The sequence below is a fragment of the Anopheles merus genome, chromosome 3L, assembly GCF_017562075.2.
Source record: "Anopheles merus strain MAF chromosome 3L, AmerM5.1, whole genome shotgun sequence".
Lineage (NCBI taxonomy): Eukaryota > Metazoa > Arthropoda > Insecta > Diptera > Culicidae > Anopheles > Anopheles merus.
In genome coordinates this window covers 27,854,679-27,863,789 of record NC_054085.1, presented here as the reverse complement: position 1 = coordinate 27,863,789, position 9,111 = coordinate 27,854,679, and the positions used below count along the sequence as shown (strand labels likewise).

The following is a 9,111-nucleotide window of genomic DNA, read 5'->3' as shown; positions in this document are numbered from 1 at the left end:
AATCGACGCCTACACCTGGCTGGCACGTTTTGTGCTGGGAATGCGACACATTTTCACTTCCTTTCCGGCCGACCGGAACGGGAGCACGGTACGGTCACCGAAATTTCCGAATCCGGAAAATCAACTCCGACAGTCAGTCAACGGGGAAATTAATGATCTAAAAGATTCGAGGCCAAGGATTTACCGCAGCTCCGTGCCTTTAGCGCTGTATGTTCTTGTTAGTTTTTTTTTACCAATTTGAGAGCAACAAAAAACTAATAGACAGCTTTGAAATGTATAGCAAAGCGAGCCTGTTGTAGATATGCTCTTAAATAAAGGTTTCAGTGTTGCCTTTAAAAAAATGTTGTGAATGTCAAAGAGCTGCCACGTTTGTATTTTGCTTTGCCTCAGCCATGTCGTTAGCCATTTTTTATCATCCAGTGTGCAATACATTCGCCAGCGAGCAGCTCAAACCACTGAAGGGATGAAAAATCCAATCATCATTATGACGACGCTAAGCAAGGGTGTGCGATAACAGATTGTCTGCTGCAAGTGAAGATGATTGTAATGAGCAGTCAAATCTACTTTTTGGAACATACTGTTTCTTGACTTTTTACACGACGAGAAAGGTTGTAGTGATTAATTGAGCAAAAAAAAAAGGGAAAGGTAGGAAGGATTTTTTTGCGTTTGGTTTAGCACGTTTAAGGAGGGCTGCAAAACATGCCACTTTGTAGGAGTTAAAAAAAAATAACGTAAAGTAAACCTAATCTTGTCCTTTCCACTTCAATTTGTCCGATGAACCGAAATGGAATTGTTTGTCCACGAGTTTAACCTTTTGTGTCGTTTTGCCCTTAATTAGATTAGGGGTCCTCGAAGTTGCGCAACGAAAACACATCATTTAAACATGTACAAATGAACTTGGGAAATACCTCAACCTGAATACCGGGTTTATCTCTAGGTCACAGGTTAAACTGCCTCAGGCTACATAATGAATAATTTTTTTAAGCCTTATACTGAATTATCCATGGCAATACATATGGTTATTGTAGTTTTACCGAAAGAATTCAAGTAAGCTTTAATCAATTATTACAACGGTTATAGAGCAGAGATAATCAGATAATCAGATAAAATCTTTCATGTATGATTCGTCATAAACCTTTTAAATTTCAATTCGTTTCAATTTCAAATGTTTTGATGTACAAAAGCTTTCGTTTGTAATACTTATAAGCTAATAGATATGATTATAATATAGTGCTACATTTTAACGTTTTGATCAAATACGTTTCCAAGGAGCAAAGTGATAAACACTATACGAATCATGTTTTAAGAAGACACTGCAAGTAAGTTGCCATAAATGTCTACTTTAAAGGATAAATTATACAAAAAAATTCTACAAATCTCCAATCAATGTCAGCTAAAGAATGCTTTATTACTAACTAAACAACTTCTGAAAGTCTCGTTTGACTTATTATTTATGGACGAAACAATTGGGACCAATTCGGTTAATTTACGTCACAACTTGTCACCTCGTATCTCCAAGCTTTAAAGCTAATGAAAACTAGACACACCATTTCAGTCGCCTCACCAATGAACGAAAGCTTCTGACAGCAGCTCGACAGTTTCATTCCCCCTATCACAATGAGACAATGCACTCAATTAAGCACACCGAAAATGTTTACTATTTACTGCATACGCCAGCCTTGAAAGGATTTGCAAGTGAAGAGGGAAGAAGACCATTCACTCGCACACACAGACACACACACACACACTCAAACCCATTGAGATGTCATCGTTTTTCACCTTTCGGGGCGAAAACGAACCAAACCTCGCTCGATTAAACCGTTCTAGCGGTGGCTTCCTCGGTACCTGTATGGCATTGAACCATTGCGTTGCAACGTCTTGCTGCTGTAAGGCGCTGTCGTTTATCAAATCCTAAAACTGCAAGAAAACAAAGCTGTTCGGCAGCGTTCGGTTTGCATTGCATCTGTCAGCTAGACGCAACTTTCACCGAGACGCTGACACTGTTCTTGCTATTCTTTTTTTTTTTTGTTGTCGCCATTACAAGAGGTTTGGGTCTTGCGTTAGGCAACGCTAAACCTCGCAGTTGCTTATTTATGGCTCTCGCTAGCTCGCTCCCAGGCTCCTCCGGATGTCATCGGACCCGGGACCTGAGGTATTATGCATGCGACGTCATCGAGCAAATCCCTGGAAGAAGAAGCGACGACAGTTCCCCAACAGTTGTGTGCGTCCCGCTTGCGGACGTGCGTCTTAAGCGAGCCGGGTCTGGCGTTGGATCCTGGCAAGGAAACCACCCATGGTGTGGCAGCCAGCACCCTCGGAACGATCCTGTACTGAGCTTACCTGCTGTTTTCTAGCGTATAATCATTTTTGCAAGATCATAAATTTCCCATATTTTAACCCTGCCCGCTTACGGTTCACTTCCCTGCGGTGCCCTTCAGTCGGAATTTGCCTGCCCACTGCGCAGTCCCGGGAAGCAGAAAGGATATACTCCTCCGAAGTAATGTACTCCCGGACATGCACTTGCTCGGGTGGGTAGGGGTCTTTTTTTGTGCCAGCTGAGAAACGTCTTTGTCAACGGGTTGCCAGAAGTGAGTGTGTGTGTGTTTCGGGGGGAAACGTTTGGAAACGAACTCTGTCTGTGTTGGTGGTTCCGGTTTTTGCGGACGCACCGCTTACACTCGGGCTACGCGATTCGAAACAAAGGGTCGCAAGAAAGAGTGACAGAAGAAGCATTGCGTTCCACGGTGATGATAGCATAGGCTTCCGCTCTCAGTTCCGCTCGATGTAAAGGATTACGATACGGGGACGTTACACGTGCGAACCCAAGATGTCGTCGGAATTCCAGAGCAAAGATGCGAAGAAGACACACAAACACACATACATCTTTCAACACTACCTTCCTTGTTGGTGGGTCACACCGGGCGCCTGATGCCTGGGGAGAGTCGTTTTAAGCATTTCCAGTCGTGCTCTCTAGACAACACACGCGGACGAAAGGGAGACATATTTGAATTTGATACACTTTAATATGCACACATTTATCACACAAATCATAAGACGCAAAGACGGGGAGCAGTAGGAAGTGCGGGATGGACTTGCGGGAGTTCATGAGCGATCACCGCAACTTAATGTACAGACGCTCTCGCACACAGACACACACACACACAAACCTATAGTATCTAATATGCTTGCAAAAGGATTCCCTGCACCGGTGGATAGGGAAAAGTCGAAAGGCGATAAACAGACGGCTGTTCGAGCGGAAAATGAAATATGTTGCGCATTGGTTTGACTTCATCGACCACGGACTCTCGGTGACTCTTGGGGTTCCCTCCGCGGGGAGTCCATTACGGCTTTAGCTTTGCGAAGGCAGCCAACACACGTACACACGGAGCTTTATACGGTGTACAGTGGCATATGTTTTCCGATTTCCGATACTCCATCATCTGCCTCATCCTTTGCGTGACGCTGGTGGAAAATGTGGTAATTTATACTTTCGCCGGTATTTCGCAGATCTTGGTAAGCTTCAAGTTACAGCATCGGTAGTTTCAGATAGACAGACATATCTAGAGAAGGTTGAAGATGCTAGAGAAATCTCAATGGAAAGTGTTGAATGTACTGTAAGTAATTTGAAAGATTGTAAATTAACAAAACGACACTCACACCAACTCCAATAAAGCAGATCTTGATGGTGATTGAATTCTCGCCCATTAAACCCAGTCAAAAGCGAATAATTTGTGTTGATGTCCTACAAGCGTTCTCCCAGAAGAATACTGAAAGGAAGAGAATCTGAAATTAACAAATACTTTACTCTTCATTATGTTTATGATCAGTAGCCAAAGAAATCACAAATAAGCAATCGTTAGGAGTTCTTCCACTCCTGTTGTAATCATAAATTTTTCGTTATAATGTTAGAATCTTCAACGACATCTACATGTTCCAATACGTAGAGGCAGGAGTATTTATCTGAAGTAATCCCAAGAATATGGACCTCATGATTTGTGGGATCTTTCATGAGGTTTGGATTATAATCTTTCATAGATTTGTTAGGCTATATCTATCAAAAGTCATCGAAAGCACTCTCCAAGAACAATTTTCAAGTAAAGTACCTTGAAACTGAAGGAGATACCGCTAAATTTCACTGTAGGACGGTAATTGAATGTTTTTTTTTTCTTGAAATCGGATCTTCTTGCTCGTATGCTGAATTTTGTACAGAAATTTAACTTTGTAGCTCAATTGCTCCAAACGTGTCTAGTTGAAATCCAAAAAGAAATAGTTTGAGTTTTCTCAACATCTGTAGATGTTTCATAATGCTTATAACAATAATTATCTGTGACAAAATGGCATCCTTAACACTCTTTATTCCTAATTTCAAGAGTTTTCTCGGCAATCAACAATGAAAAATCTAAAATTCCAATGTTAGATTACACAAAAAAAAATCGTTCAAACGTGTTGATCCTAATTACCAATCCACAAGCACTGGACTTTCAATCAAGCCTATGTTTTTAGTTATTTAAAGCTTGCACCAAAGATAACAAATAATATCACACTACGTAACATATCCAATGGCAGACTAGACCGTGCAAACAGTTCACTCTACTCTCCACCGCGCAGCAACATTCTAAACAATTAGTAACGTTACCGGTTCTTCCTTATCCACTCACATGCGAGCAGCATCACCTGTCACCTTTCGGCATCATTTATTATATTTGCTCGTGTAAGTCATTTCTACGCTCTCCGCTTCCTTCCTTAAAGCCAGCCTAGCTAGCGCTGAAGCTTCACCAAATCTGTGCCGACCCCTTTCCCGACGCCGTCGCATCACAAATGTGCACTTTTTTGACATCTGACCCCATCAACAAAGGCTGGGCGGCTTCATCAAAACAGTTCGCCTGCGTGGTGCTTATTTTTTTTCTTTCCTTTACTTTTACTGATATTTTCTCACCGACCGAGAGAGAGAGAGAAGGACAGCGAAAGGCTGAAGGAGGTCCACACCTCCTTCCCGGTATCTAATTTGTAAAGCTGCCCTTTGTCCTCTCGCGCACACAGGCCGTGCCTTCGTCATCGACAGGTCCTTTCACACTCGGCAAGCTGCGGCCTCCCTAATTGAATGCGTTTAAAACGTTGCGCGGAACAACAGTCCGTGCCTCCAACAGCGTGAGCGCCGTGGCTTTTCATCTCAATAAAGCACTTAATGATTCTTTTGTTCGCAACAACGCACAAACCGCACCGCACCGGGCGATTGATGCGTTCGCGCGCTTGCTTGACCTCGCTTGTTTCCATTGGCAACACCACCCATTAGACCGCTTCGAGTGGAAAGGATGAGCACATCAGTGCAGGGCATCACAGCGTACGTCGAGATTGGACCGCCTTCTCGATCGATCGAAAATGAGTTGCTCGAGCGGCTCGTGAGGCAGTCTGTGAGTAAAACGGGTCAATGGGGGAGGACGAAAAGGAAAAAAGACAAAAAAAGGTGTTTGTATGCGTGTGTTTTTGCCACACTTCCATGCTTTACCCAGTAAACTCAAGCAAAAGGTGGAAAGTTAAAAATTGAACGTTCGTGTATTACCATTTTTATACACACCGGGGCCGAAAGAGCACGGCGTGCAGAGAGACGAGCCCTATTTTACGCTGTTGTTCTGTTGTGGTTGTAGCTTGTCGTGCGCACCCCTAGACAGACCCAGCGGAAAAAAAGGTAAAATGATTGATGGGTAGTGGTGGGTACGTCCTCGTACAGCGTGTGTCCTTGCCCGTTATGGAATTCATCAAAATATTTTGACTCCAAACCCAACCGGGAGCAGGTAGTCAAGGTCCAGGTGAATCACGTCGCCGTCTGCATCGTCTGCTCGTAACCGTGAATAACCATAATGTGATAATTTTGAAAAGAACCAAACCAAAAGGACACAACAAGTCGCCCATCGTTTTGTTCCGTTTTTTTTTGTGTGACAAAAGCTTGAGTTAAAGGACGCACAGGGATTGAAATTGAAAGGACATAAGGCAAATCAGCAATTGACCGATCATTCCATTATCCCACTATATCTCAGCCCGCGTTTCTCTGAGCATTGACAGTCAAAGGGATAACACGAGACACTCCCACTGGCTTCAGCGATGATAGAAGCGATAGGATTCCAGGTGTTTTTAGTTTTTCGGTTATTCCTTCCGTTAGGAAATGCTGGTAGAGACGGCGATTGTGACGTTTGTTTGGTTAGCAAAGGGAAAATAAATTAAAATGACAAAATACACCTGGAACGTTCTGAGAAAATTATTCAATCAAGGGATGCTGCTCAGAATTGATTTTTATTTTCATTATTATTTTAAAGCTTACGTAGAGGGTGTAACAAGCTCTCTTCACAAAATGAATTGTTTGCTTAAAGTAGTGTATGTAGAAACGCGAATTCATGCTTGGTTTGGAAAGGTTTATATAGAATAAGTGACCATGATATAACATATTATAATACATTAATACAATAGAACATAATAACAGAATATTCGAAATCAATAAATGTACATAAATGGTGATAAATCTATTAAAAATAATAAAAAACCCGTAAATGCTGCAAAAAAAATTAAAAAAGAAAAATAATAAAGTAAGTAACACGTTTGCAGTAAACTTAAAGGAAACTAAGACAAAATTAACAAACCATGCATTATACGTTGAATATTTTTAAATAATTTCACTATACAAACAATATCCATAATTCATTATTCCATACATATTGGTAAACAAATAATAAATGCTAGATTCTTGCTTTATTTACTCAGTAACTGATTACGTGAATTTTATCTGTATGTATATGTATGTAAATTACATATACCAGATGTAAATTACATATCCAGCTTCACCTGTATAAAAATATTCCATTGTATTTGCCTCTCTCACAAACATAGCAGAGCGTAGTTTCGATCTACGGACCTCTGGGTTATGGGCCCAGCACGCTTCCACTGCGCCACTCTGCTTGATATCTATCATCAAGCATACATCCAATTTGATGCGCTGGTTAAGGGTAATGCGTAATAGCATAATAGAGCGCAAAAGGAGTAACAGCAAAACATGGAGTACATAACTCCCATGGTAGACATAACTTGGTGACACGTGTATGATTATTTTCGTCGAATAAAAAATCTCAAACATTTTTTTTTATTTTACCATCCTCAAGGTCCATCGTTTTCAATTAGCTTCTAATAATCGAGTAAAACTGCTTTGCACTGAAGCCTTCAGCGTGTGTTGCCTTTTCGATCCATTCTTATCGGGGAACTACATACACTACTCAAAACATGCCGCTTCGCTTATCGCATTAACCTCGTGACCCCGTCCGTGATCCGTGTTGCTTCCGGGGACAAATAAACACTTCGAGCGGGGGCAAGCAGCCAGCAGAGACGACGCCCTTACTCGATCGATCGCGACGGCGGTACGTATCTCCTTGCAATGTTTAGCCGACTGACGATGGAAACGTTTGATAATCCGCCCGGAAGAGATGTTTACTGGCAGCGACGCTCCGGTACTAACATACGATCGACAGCCAGTCGAATACGGAAAAATGGTCCCAAAAACATTGCCGCCAGAGGCCATTCAACCGAAGCGAGGCGGCAACAGTTTGTTGTTCCCACCTAAACGCACGTCTATTTCGAAGGTTTATAAAGCACTATCAGAATGTAAACAATTAGATAAACAATATTTCATCCCGAAAACTGAAGCGGAACACATTCGATGAGCTGTCGTGTAAGTGTGCGTGTGTGTGTGTGTGTGACTGAACACCTCTGTCGTTGTTTGTTTTCGGGTTATGGTGCGCCCAGCCCATAAGAACCTTCCCCGATCGGGGTTATGCTTCTACTTTACCCCTCTCAGGGTTTCTGCTCCATGTGTTCTGGCGTGTCTGTGAAATGTTGTCGATCGTGTGTATACGACTCGCAGCGTTTAAAATGTGTGTTTTGGATCGTGTTTAGAAGGAGAGCTGAGAGCAGTCCATAACGAAAACGGAACGAAAATGAAAGAGAAGGAAATTGGGTACGATCCTCGGTGTGCCGTTTGCTTTTGGGTTTAAATAAAGTTTTAATTGTGATTTATGATTATCAAAGTCAAAGATTGTTGCCATCATCTCTTTTGCATACGATGTGATGAAGGGTTTTCTACCATTGGTTCCAAAGAGGGGGTGTAGAAACACGTGAACCATGAAATACTTACATTGGATACTTTTGTAAAATATATTTTTATTCTTTTGCAAGTTGAAGAATTTGGAATAAAGAAAAGGATGATAATAACTGGTCACGAGTTTTCGCACTTGGGCTTTAGTTTAAATTATTTTTCAAGTCTTTTATCTGTTATTATTTGAGAGAATATTTATTTGAATGTTAAGGCTTAATGAAACAGTCATAAAAAGGAACAAATAGATTTCGCATAAGTTGAAACATAAGATTTAATTTTAATGCAATAAACTGTAATATTTACTAAGAACGTTCTTGAGTCTCGACTTTATTTAGAAAATAATGTTTGAAATCATGAGTTTCATTATTGCTTGAGGCCTTACTGTCGAACAACTGATAGACTTAGTGACATTATTTTCTGTAATTGCTCATAGCATAGATAAAAATAGATAAATCATAAAATCATGTTTTCTGATATTGTATTTCTGCTAAATGACTACTCGTATGTGTCTTTAACCTAGAAAATATTCTCGTTCTGCACTACATAGAGCAAAATTTTGAAATTAGATTATTTTATGTCGGTTTTATGACTCCATTTGGTTTTATGCCTCCATTTCATACAAATTAATTTGTCATATTTTGAAAAATAATAGATTTGGGAAATTCACAACAGGTAAGAAGCACCGTATCGTTCCGAATGTAGTACATTTTTTTTTAAAGCAATTATTTCTATTTCTAAAATGCAATCATTGCTTCATGTCATCGAAAATACCCTTCAAGGTTCTTTTTCGAAACATTTAAGGTGATTTTTCTGCTTTTAAGTTATAAAAAAATCATCTCCATCGACTGTATCGACTTTTCACAGCACCATTTCAGCATATTTGGGCTCAGGTTTGACATCACCATTTATCTACCGGCTACAATAATCGATTCCACCCGAGAACATCAACCGTAGCAGCTTGCCAAAGTGTATTGTTG

The 9,111-nt window shown here is 40.8% G+C and overlaps 1 non-coding gene across 1 annotated transcript; it reads right to left on the bottom strand.

Moving 5' to 3' along the window:
* Window positions 1–6,876: 6,876 nt before the first annotated feature.
* On the bottom strand, window positions 6,877–6,948 carry Trnam-cau. Its single transcript has one exon. It is a non-coding gene; the product is annotated as a tRNA-Met (tRNA).
* Between the last annotated feature and the right edge of the window lie 2,163 nt (window positions 6,949–9,111).